The 12171-nt window shown below is 31.6% G+C and overlaps 1 long non-coding RNA gene across 1 annotated transcript; it reads left to right on the plus strand.

The window, feature by feature from the left end:
• The first annotated feature begins 6132 nt into the window (after positions 1–6132).
• LOC147814564 (uncharacterized) lies at positions 6133–11426 on the plus strand. The gene is made up of 2 exons (XR_015431285.1): positions 6133–6665; positions 11155–11426. It is a non-coding gene; the product is annotated as an uncharacterized LOC147814564 (long non-coding RNA).
• Positions 11427–12171: the final 745 nt, after the last annotated feature.

Here is a 12171-nt window from a genome sequence, read left to right on the forward strand (position 1 = left end):
TGTAATAACAGGGCTCCAACCCTGTTATCAGTGTTGTATTTAGCTTGAAATAATTGCAGTCATAAGCCATCATACGTTCTAAACAGGTTTATTTATATATAGCTGGTATCGATAACAGTCACGTCCCCACTCCTGCAAAGGAGGGGGAGTGGACAAGACTCCGGACAATTCCGGCACAGCTTATCAGGATCACATTATGATGAAAAGGACACGCAAAACTATGCGCTCTTAGGTTTTATACCAACATAGATTTTAGGTAAAAAGGCACATTCGTACATTCCTTGTATCCTTACGCATTAAGGAAAATCATTTCTGCTTCCTTATATGGAATTGAAAAAGGGCACGATTCTAAAAATAACTCTTCCCTTGAAATATAAATCTATTTATATTTCAATGGTATGTTTTCAGCCTTGAATTCCCAAAATAGAATCTCTCTACGCTTATTCTTTAACAAAGACATTTTATGAAAACGAAAGAGATTTAATTCTTTTATTAATACAAAAGTATTTACTTATTGTATTACATATATATATATATATATATATATATATATATATATATATATATATATATATATAGTAGAACCCGTTTAAGAAGTTTTTCAAGGGAGTGGAAAGAAACGACTTATTAAACGGGAAAACTTATTAAACGGTGAAACTTAAAAACACATTAATAAAAAACTAAAAAATTTGAAATTGTGTAACTTATATTAAATTCTCAGCCTAATGAAATAAATATTGAATTTTAATATTCATTTAGAAAAAAAATTGCTAATAAATAAAAACAAAGTAACCTACTTTATTTTTTGTTTCATACAATGTAATATACGTTGTTACAATAATTGACTAGATTTCTGTGAGAAAAAATCGTGTAAAGTGGTTTGTTTTTGTCTTTTCTCACCTACCTTTAAGTGAAAATTGTCCAACTGCTGTAAAAATTTAAACATTTCCGGGGGTACATTTTCAATAGTGTAAATAAATTTCCTAAAAGTATCCAGCCCTTTCCTGGCATCAGAAAAGCTAGGTGGTTTAGCAATATCTTCTTCAGTTTCACTGAATTCTTCTGTATCATTTGTAACATCACAAATATCCTCTAATGTCAGCATATCACAAGGTAAAATTTCGTCGTCAACGGATACATATTCTTCAAACGATGCTGTGAAATTAAGTTTATTTTTGAATGACTTCCAATCATTAACAAAATTTACGTTTGTTTCTTCGTCTTCATCTGATATTTCATATTCAGCTTCTAAGAGATATTCTTCAGTTGTATCTCCGTCAGAGAATCCAGCTTTCCGAAAACAGTTAGCAATGGCAGATGGTGTTATTAATTCCCATGCTGATACAATTAACTCAATCGCTTCTAACATATTGACTTTTTTTTAGCTCTCCAGTATTTTCAAGTCCTTCCAGCATCCGTTTCACAAGTCGCATTTTATAATGCTGCTTAAATACCTTAATAACTCCCTGATCCATTGGTTGTAGAACAGAAGTAGAATTTGGTGGTAAGAACTGCAACTTGATGTTAGTGTACTTATTCTCCTTGGAATGAGCAGCGCAGTTGTCTACGAAGATTATGATGTTTCGTTTTTCTTTTCGCATCTTACTGTCTAATTTTTTCAAATACGTTTCAAAAATTTTAATTGTCATCCAGGATTTTTGATTACTGTCATAATCACAAGGCAGTGACTTAACATTTCGAAAGCATCTTGGTTTTTTCGATTTACCGATAACTAAAATCGGTAATTTTTCTATACCATTCATACTGGCCCCAACTAAAATTGTCAAACGTTCTTTACTGTTTTTTCCGCCATGACAGGGTTCACCTTTAAAGGCAAAAGTTTTATCTGGTAAAAGATTGAAAAACAGTCCACATTCATCCATGTTAAAAATGTTCTTTGGTTGATACCCTGAAATAATTTCAGGTAATTTAGCTTTCCATTCTTCAGCTTCTTGTAAATCAACGCTGTTACAATCTCCTTTAATTGTTTTATAAACTAGACCAGCTCTTTTTTTCATCCGATCAATCCATCCATTGGAAGGCGTAAAATCAACATTCAATTTCTCCGCAATCTCTAATGCTTTTCCTCTAAGAAGAGTTCCGTTGACAGGTATGTTGGCGGATCTTGCTTGTTTAAACCATATCATCAGTTTCTCTTCAATATTTTCGTATTTTCCTTTCTTCACTTTTTTTACTTTCTGGGATGCACCGGAACAAGAAGAGTTTAAGATGATGTCTTTCTTAGCAATAATGCCATTTAACGTAGTAACAGGAAGATCTAAATTTTTTGCTATTTGAACTCGTGTTAATTGAGGATAGCTGTCAACAGCTTTTAAAATTTTTACTTTGTCATCAATAGATAGAGCTTTACGCTTAATGCCTTTACAGGACATTTTCCACAAAAATCAAACTTTTTAGGATGATTTTTAAGATAACATAAGCGCCTACACTAAGAAAATTTTCAACGAAATGCTGCTAAATGTTTAGATGTATCTTTCTCTTCAGTTATTGAATGGGTGTGGACAGCAGTGAAGTTCGTGAGTCACCAGGCTATTCATTTAAGGTGGACACAATGACAAAGCTATTCCCTACATTCTTATCAGTTTCATAGTTCATCTAAAGGTTCACATTCCTTTGCTCACACCTGTTCCTGATAAGTCACCTTTTTTTGTAACAAAGGAATGATGAAGGTCAGTGGTCAGTACCCATACATGTGTTTGTAAGGGCAAGTTAAAACTAATTAAGACATTTTAAATAAAATTTTAAAAAATTGAAATTAGGAGTGGAAACTTCTTAAACGGGAAAAAAACTTCTTATAAAAGTAAATTTAACATTATGGTAATTGGTTTTTTTAAAAAATAACTTCTTACGCGGGAAAACTTCTTAAAAGGGAACTTTTTAAGCGGGTTCCACTGTATATATATATATATATATATATATATATATATATGTAATACAAAAAGTAAATACTTTTGTATTAATAAAAGAATTAAATCTCTTTCGTTTTCATAAAATGTCTTTGTTAAAGAATAAGCGTAGAGAGATTCTATTTTGGGAATTCAAGGCTGAAAACATACCATTGAAATATAAATAGATTTATATTTCAAGGGAAGAGTTATTTTTAGAATCGTTCCCTTTTTCAATTCCATATAAGGAAGCAGAAATGATTTTCCTTAATGCGTAAGGTTACAAGGAATGTACGAATGTGCCTTTTTACTCCAAATCTATGTTGGTATAAAACGTAAGAGCGCATAGTTTTGCGTGTCCTTTTCATAATGATGTGATCCAAATAAGCTGTGCCGGAATTGTCCGGAGTCTTGTCCACTCCCCCTCCTTTGCAGGAGTTGGGGACGTGACTTGTTAGCAATACCAGCCTACATTTAATAAACCTGTTTAGAACGTCTGATGGCTTATGACTGCAATTATTTCAAGCTAAATACAACACTAATAACAGGGTTGGAGCCCTGTTATTACAAGTCGGCAGCATAGTTGCTTGCTGAGGAAATCTTTGGACCGGCTGACTGCTACGTTGAAATTTTCCATCACCCCCGGAGGAGAAAAAAATCTGCAGTGAAAAAAACGTTGAAGGAAGGAAGGATGGCGATTTTCCACCCGTACTACTTGTACCTCGTCGCGCCTGAAAAGCAGATGGAAGGAAGGACGATGGCTGGAAATTGTCCCCTGACCCTACAAGCCCATAGTGCCTCTAAGTTGGAAGAAACATCATCCATAGTAGTGATTCGACACCAAGTGATCCTACAATTCTTACTACTCAAGTTGTGAAATAAAAAGTGAATGTGCGCGAATCTTAATCATGAATATTCATGAATTGCTAAGATTTAAGTGCGCGAAAGAAAAAAGAAAAAAAAAGTGATATATTTTGTGTCTCTCGTCAACGAAAATAGATGAAGGTCAAATGGAAAGGATTGACTGTAGATATATTTTTTTCCTCTCTCATTTTTTTATCTGTCTCAATGTTGTGATTAAAAATTTTAGTAATATTAGATATGAGTAGTAATCTAAATATTTTATTTTGAATAATGAAATAGAGTATTATTATGATTAGATTGAATTTCTTGTGTTTATATATATTTTTTTTATATATAATTTTGATATAATATTGTTTAGTGCATTTAAAATGTTTTTTTTGGAAAAAAAAACATATGGTTCAAACGTCAATTAAACTAGTGACGGCAAACTAAATAAATTTTTTTTTTTTAAAACTTTTGTTTCCAAATGATTTTTCTAGATCTAACCACATTAAAAATTAAATTTTTCAAAACTGTCTTTTGAACCTAACAATGAAGAGTTTTCAAACAAACTTAAAGAAATTTGTAATTCTTTTACTTTTTCGGACTTGGTCAAAAATAAATATTCCTATTTTAAAAAATGTGAAACCCAAACAAACGGACAGTTAACACTTAACAAAATTTGTGAGACTCCCTTATTACGATAGGCCAATTTTTTTAACTCAGCAAAGTTTTATACTTGATACTGATTTACTATATGCTTTAGTAGGGTTGTAGACTTGCAGGGATTTTTGTTTGTTTATTCATTGTGTCGGACCAGTTGTTATTCTATTTGGTAAGAGACTGATCATCTCTGCTAATTCTAAAAGTGACAACTTATCTTTGCACATTAAACAGCAGAATTCTAAAAATGTTAAGGTTAAAAATGGTGAAAAAGATGTTTCAAAAAAGTAAACATCGAAAAAAGAAAAGAATGATGTTTCAAAAAAATAAGCATCGAAAAAATGAATGTTAAGGATGTTTCAGTAAAAGTAAACATCAAAAAATAGAAAGAAAGAATGTCCAAAAAGTTTAATGATTCGAAGATAGATCTAGGTAATGGATGCGTTCATTATCAGGTTAATATCGACGAAAAAATATGTAAAGGGTAACAAAAACAAAAAATAAAAGGAAAAATAGGAAAAGGAAAGTATGACCAAGAAACTGATTACAAAAACAAAATAAATAAAAAGAAATTTAAGTAAACAAAATTTTGAAATAGTACATGTATCAAAGCTTAGGAAATATTACAACCCACAAATGTTGAAATTAAATTTTGAATAAATGACACTTGTTGTCCAGTTCGTTTCCATAAAAAGTTTTGTATATTTTTGTGTGTGAAAATTTTAGTTGAATAGTTATATTTCATCAAGTAAAAAATATTTTTAACCACACAGAATCTTAAATTCTGATTAAATGACACTTGTTGTCCAGTTCGTTTGCATAAAAATTTTGTATATTTTTGTGTGAAAAATTTTTGAAAATTTTAGTAGAATAGTTTATAAATGCTTAAATTTTTCTTTCTGTTTAGTTGTCTAAATAGATAAATTGCATAATCATGTTTTTCATATTTTTGTCATTGTAAATAATTTTTTTCTTCTTTACATAATTGAAAAAATGTTGTTTGTAGTAGGGAAAAAGGAACAGTCGTACCAACCTTAAAATTTTAAATTTAAAGTATTCTAAATTTTTTTTTGACTCACCAAAAATTTTTTTTGGGGGGGATGTAATACAAAAAGTAAATACTTTTGTATTAATAAAAGAATTAAATCTCTTTCGTTTTCATAAAATGTCTTTGTTAAAGAATAAGCGTAGAGAGATTCTATTTTGGGAATTCAAGGCTGAAAACATACCATTGAAATATAAATAGATTTATATTTCAAGGGAAGAGTTATTTTTAGAATCGTTCCCTTTTTCAATTCCATATAAGGAAGCAGAAATGATTTTCCTTAATGCGTAAGGTTACAAGGAATGTACGAATGTGCCTTTTTACTCCAAATCTATGTTGGTATAAAACGTAAGAGCGCATAGTTTTGCGTGTCCTTTTCATAATGATGTGATCCAAATAAGCTGTGCCGGAATTGTCCGGAGTCTTGTCCACTCCCCCTCCTTTGCAGGAGTTGGGGACGTGACTTGTTAGCAATACCAGCCTACATTTAATAAACCTGTTTAGAACGTCTGATGGCTTATGACTGCAATTATTTCAAGCTAAATACAACACTAATAACAGGGTTGGAGCCCTGTTATTACATATATATATATATATATATATATATATATATATATATATATATATATATATATATATATATATATATATATATATATATATATATATATATATATATATATATATATATATATATGTGGAATACAGATCCAATCTACGAAGCATTCATCCTATCACGTGATTGAAACCAAGGACATTAATAGACATACGTCTACATTCTTTTGTTCTTTTACAAGTACACCATTATTGTTAGAATGACTGGCTCGAGGAGGATGCCAGTGGAAATTGTAGCTTACTTGCCTATTATTGTTAATATATATTTTTATTAAGTTTAGCACAGCTTCTTTATTTTTGAGAAACCCTCGCTTCACCCCCTTTATCCTACAAATGGGGGCTCGTCCACGGGAATGTGGATCGCGATTTGAGCAATAACCGGATCTGTCGCGAAGGACAGAATTGACCCAGAAACTTTCATGAAACTTTCGAATCATCCTGAAATTATTGGATTATTTTGTGAAGCAGAAGTGCAGTCATCTTTTCCGTGGAAGTGCAGTGTGAAATCCTTGGATACGAAAAGGGATACGAATCTGGTTTGAATCAACGAAACATTGGATTACCATTGGACACTGAGAGTCTCTTCAAACAAGGTAGGAAATTTTCAATTTTAAAAATGTATAAAAATTCAAAGAAACAAGACCTAGTAAAAGTATTAGAGGAAATAGGAGGCATCGCAGACAGCAGCGATAATATCGTTAAATTAAAAGAAAAAATTGAATGTTCCGAAATATTTAAGAATGATTCTGAATTTGTCAAAAATTTGATAACTAACGCCGTAGAAGAAAGAGTACAAATAGCAGACAGGGAACTAAAACAAAGCGAAATTCAGATTGAGTTAGAAAAACTAAAATTAGAAAGACTCGAGAAAGAAATGCTTTTATTAGAGGCGAAAAACAAAGCATTTGAAATTGACCCTCCCAAAACAATAAATGATACACCTCAAACAAACATTGAGAATCTAATTCATAGCATTAAAACTCTATCTCTTCCAGTTCCATCGAAACCTGAAAACTTTATTCAATTTTTTTCATCGTTGGAAAGAGCTTTTAATACGAAAAACATAAATGAGAGGCTTAAAGCTGAAATCTTAATTAATATGCTAGGTGAAAAAGCAAACAGCATCTTGTTATACATTGAAGAAGAGGAATTAAAAAATTACGAAAAACTTAAATCATTAATTCTAAGAGAAAACCAAATAACCCCTCAACAGTGTCTATTTAATTTTCGCCACCAAAGAAAAAATTTTGATGAATCACACATTCAATTTGCAACACGAATTCGTTCAACTTTTGAGTATTATTTACGTCTGAGAGAAGTAAATGACTTTAAAACATTATGTGATTTAATCATTTCGGATAAAATATATGAAACACTAGACAGAGACACATCCGCCCATATTGGCGTAAGACAGGTTAATGGTTGGTTCAAGCCTCTCGAATTAGCACAAGAATGCGATATTTACTTTACGGCAAAAAGAAAATCGCAAAATGAACAGCAGTCAACATTCAACCACACAGAAAATCAACATCGATATAGGAGCACTTTTCATTCTCCTAAAAACACTCATCAAGGAAAATATAGGGCAAACACTTTTAAACGAACAGATAAATTGCCAGACACTAGAAACTGCTACATTTGCGGTGCGAATTCACATTTCGCAAAAAACTGCGACAGGAAGTTTAAAGAAACTCAAAACCAAACTAATCCTTCACAAATTAATGCAAATCAGATTAATCAAATCGAAAGTAAAAACTCAATCAATGAACAATGTGTAAATAATTTGGAATTTATTGAATTAAACGTTAATGAACGAAAAATTAACTGTTTAGTAGATTCGGGTTCACGCATTTGTGTTATAAATAGCAAATATGTAAATTTGAAAGATCGTATCCCAGAAAGTTCAATTGAATTAAAAAGTTGTTTTGGAGAGATAATTAAAGCGAAAACTTATTCTCTTACAATTTCACTCCCAAGTCAAAACATCATTAAACGTGAATTATGCATCCCGTTCGCAGTAACCGATAAACTTAGTATGAATTGCGTCATAATTCCTCAAGTAAAAGCTCTTCTTTTCGAGTGTCAAATTTCAGATTCGCCAGATGTTAAATTCAAAACAACTTCGAACACTTCGAATAAAAAAATAAATGATCAAAATGCTTATGCAGGAGATTTATTGCAAAAGGAAAATTCTCAATCTCAATGTTTACTTTTAAACAAGAAAAACGATCTGTGTTTAAATGATTCCTTGTCTTTTGATAATTCCTTATTATGTGATACTTTGCATGATGATAACAACTTTTTATTTGAATTTCATGATGATATTTTTAATTGTTTTCAATTGAATATAAATGATATAAATACTATGCACTTAAATCATATCAAAAATGAGCATGTTAAACAGGGTGTATTTAATCTTATCCAAAACTATAAGCCTCACAAAGTGAAAACAAGTAATTTAGAAATGAATATAATTTTAACAGACGATACACCAATTTACTGTAAACCTCGTCGATTACCATATGTTGAAAAACAAATAGTTGATTCCCAAATAAAGGAATGGTTATCAAAAGGTATTATTAAACCTAGTAATTCAGATTTTGCTTCCCCTATTGTTTTGTGTAAGAAGAAAAATGGTACTATGCGTCTTTGCGTGGATTATCGTAAGTTAAACAAAAAGACAATTAAGGACAGATTCCCCCTTCCTGTCTTAGATGATATTTTAGATAGTATAAGCGAGGCAAAATTTCATTCTCTACTGGATCTTAAAAACGCATTTTTTCACTTACAAATAAATGAAGATAGTCAAAAATACACATCATTTGTCACCACCAATGGTCAGTATGAATTTACCAAAGTGCCCTTCGGTTTAGCTAATAGCCCTGCCGAATTTCAACGATTTATTAATCACATATTCAGAGATCTAATTAATGAAGGCATTATGGTAATATACATGGACGATATAGACGTAATAGCGAAGGATGAAATTGAAGGTCTAGAGCGTTTAACAAAAATCTTTAAGATAGCCTCAGAATATGGCTTGGAGATAAATTTCGAAAAATGTCAATTTCTAAAAACTAAAGTTAATTTTTTGGGACACATAATCGAAAACGGTACTATTACACCTTCAATGGAAAAAACGAAAGCAGTTACAAATTTCCCTGAACCTAAGAATATCAAGCAAATTCAGAGTTTCTTAGGCCTTACAAGTTATTTCCGTAAATTTATTCAAGGATATGCATATATTGCAAAACCATTAAGCGACTTATTGCGTAAAGACACTAATTTTATTTTTGGACCAGAACAAAAAATCGCTTTTCAAAAATTGAAAGAAAAATTATCAACAAACCCAGTTCTCAATTTGTTTAGACAGGGTGCTAGAACAGAATTGCATACAGATGCATCTAAACTTGGTTACGGAGCAATCCTATTGCAAGAGGGCGATGATGGAAAATTCCACCCAGTTCATTACATGAGTCGGAAAACCTCAGTACAGGAAGAAAAATATTCCAGTTACGAGTTAGAGGTCTTAGCTATCATAACAGCTTTACAGAAATTTCGCATTTATTTATTAGGACAAAAATTCAAAATTGTTACCGATTGTTCGGCATTCCAAAAAACTATGGAGAAAAAAGAAATTACCCCTAAAATAGCTCGTTGGGCATTATTTCTAGAAGAATTTGAATACGAAATAATTCATCGCTCAGGGACACACATGCGTCACGTTGATGCCTTAAGCCGTTATCCAATAATGATTATTGAAACCCCTGAAATAACACCTAAAATTTCAACAGCCCAAAAAGATGACGAATTTATATCAACAATTAAGGAATTAATTAACTGTGGTAAAAATGATAATTACTTTGTGAAAAATGATATTCTTTACAAAATTGTTAACGATAGAGATTTATTAGTGGTCCCTAAGACCATGCAAATAGAAATTGTAAAAAATGCCCATGAATTAGGTCATTATGGTGTAAACAAAACAGAAAATCTTGTTAAAGATAAATATTTTTTCCCAAACATCAGACAGTGCGTAGAAAATGTAATTAAAAGTTGTGTTAAGTGTATTTTAGTAAACAGGAAAAAGGGAAAAGCTGAGGGTTTATTAAATCCTATTCCAAAAGGTGAAACTCCATTAGACACATATCACATTGACTTTATCGGTCCAATGCCATCCACCAATAAAAACTACAACCATATTTTTTCTGTGGTAGATGCATTCACAAAATACGTATGGCTCTATCCTGTAAAATCTACATCATCATTCGATGCCATTCAGAAATTGAGCCAACAACAAACAAATTTTGGAAATCCTAATAGACTGATTAGCGATAAAGGTGCCGCGTTTACTTCTAAAGAATTTAGCGACTATTGTGCAAATGAAGACATTACTCATCTTACCATCACAACTGGAATCCCACGAGGAAACGGAATGATTGAAAGGATTCACGAAACACTTATTCCCATTTTAGCAAAACTATCCATAAACGATCCAGAGAAATGGTATAAATACGTACCATTAGTACAAAGAACATTAAACTCTACTACATCTAGAAGTACCAAATACTCGCCATTCGAACTGCTCACTGGCATTAAAATGAAACAAAAACAAGATGACAAGCTTTTGGAAATATTGAAGGAAGAACATGAAAACACCATTATGTGTAACAGACAAGAAATTCGTGACAACGCTAAAGTCAACATTTACAAGATTCAAGAAGAAACAAACGAACATATGACAAAAAGCGGAAGAAAGCTCACAAGTATGAGAAAGGTGATGTCGTTGCCATTCAACGAACGCAGTTCGGTACAGGACTCAAGTTGAGACCAAAATTCTACGGACCTTATGAAGTTACTAAGGTGAACAACAACGATAGATACAATGTCAGAAAACTTGGAACTCACGATGGTCCTAATATGACTTCTACTGCTGCAGACCATATGAAGATCTGGGGAAATTGAGGAACCATATGGACTGAAAAAAAAAAAAAAAACTAATAATTTTTTTTTGTTTCTTATAGCCAATTGTTTTGAAATATTTGCTTTTGTACTGTTCTTTTTTTTCTTGTGTATTTTCAGAAAATGTCTTTGGAACAAACATGTCTATTGGTGAGAAGGTGGTCACCGCGGTCGGTGAAGAGCAGGACGGCCGTGTGGAATACAGATCCAATCTACGAAGCATTCATCCTATCACGTGATTGAAACCAAGGACATTAATAGACATACGTCTACATTCTTTTGTTCTTTTACAAGTACACCATTATTGTTAGAATGACTGGCTCGAGGAGGATGCCAGTGGAAATTGTAGCTTACTTGCCTATTATTGTTAATATATATTTTTATTAAGTTTAGCACAGCTTCTTTATTTTTGAGAAACCCTCGCTTCACCCCCTTTATCCTACATATATATATATATATATATATATATATATATATATATATATATATATACATACAGAGAGAGAGAAAGGAGAGAGGGTGGCAGTAATGGTCGAGTGTTGTTGAGTCCCGCAGAGAGCAGTTGGAAGGCAAAAATACTTCAGTAGCTTCACATGGTATATAAGAAACATTTTCTATCAATGGCGGCTCAAATTCGCACTCCAAAACTGTGTGCTTAAGTTTTTATCCTAGGGAAAGTAGCAAATGAATTTCCCTTTATTTTGTTATATTTTAGGGAAAAAGAGGTTGGTTATAATTGGTTTATTAAATAGGTCGCGCGATTCCCTCAAAGAGTAAAGGGAAAAATGTTTTTACTTTTAATTAATGCATACCTGACCCAAAAATAGATTTATGTGAATTTTAAAGTGTGAGAAAGCGTTTCGAATAGAATAATAAAAGAAAAGGATTTACAGGAAAGAACTAACATAAAAAGATTAATTGAAGCTTTTTATGTTACATCCCCCCTCGCTGAGAAATTAAACTAATGTCTAAAAATTTTAAAAATTATTCATTTGCAAAACTTTCCCTTTGATAGAAGTACAATTAAAATAAAAAGAATCAAACTCTAACTTTAACGAGATATAAAATATGAAAAAAATACACATTTGTACACACGTTAAAAATAATAACTTAATTAAAGTGTTCGAGGAAAAAAAA

This window comes from Parasteatoda tepidariorum, chromosome 2 (genome assembly GCF_982258835.1).
Source record: "Parasteatoda tepidariorum strain Cologne lab strain chromosome 2, Ptep-v5.0, whole genome shotgun sequence".
NCBI classification, from domain to species: Eukaryota; Metazoa; Arthropoda; class Arachnida; order Araneae; family Theridiidae; genus Parasteatoda; species Parasteatoda tepidariorum.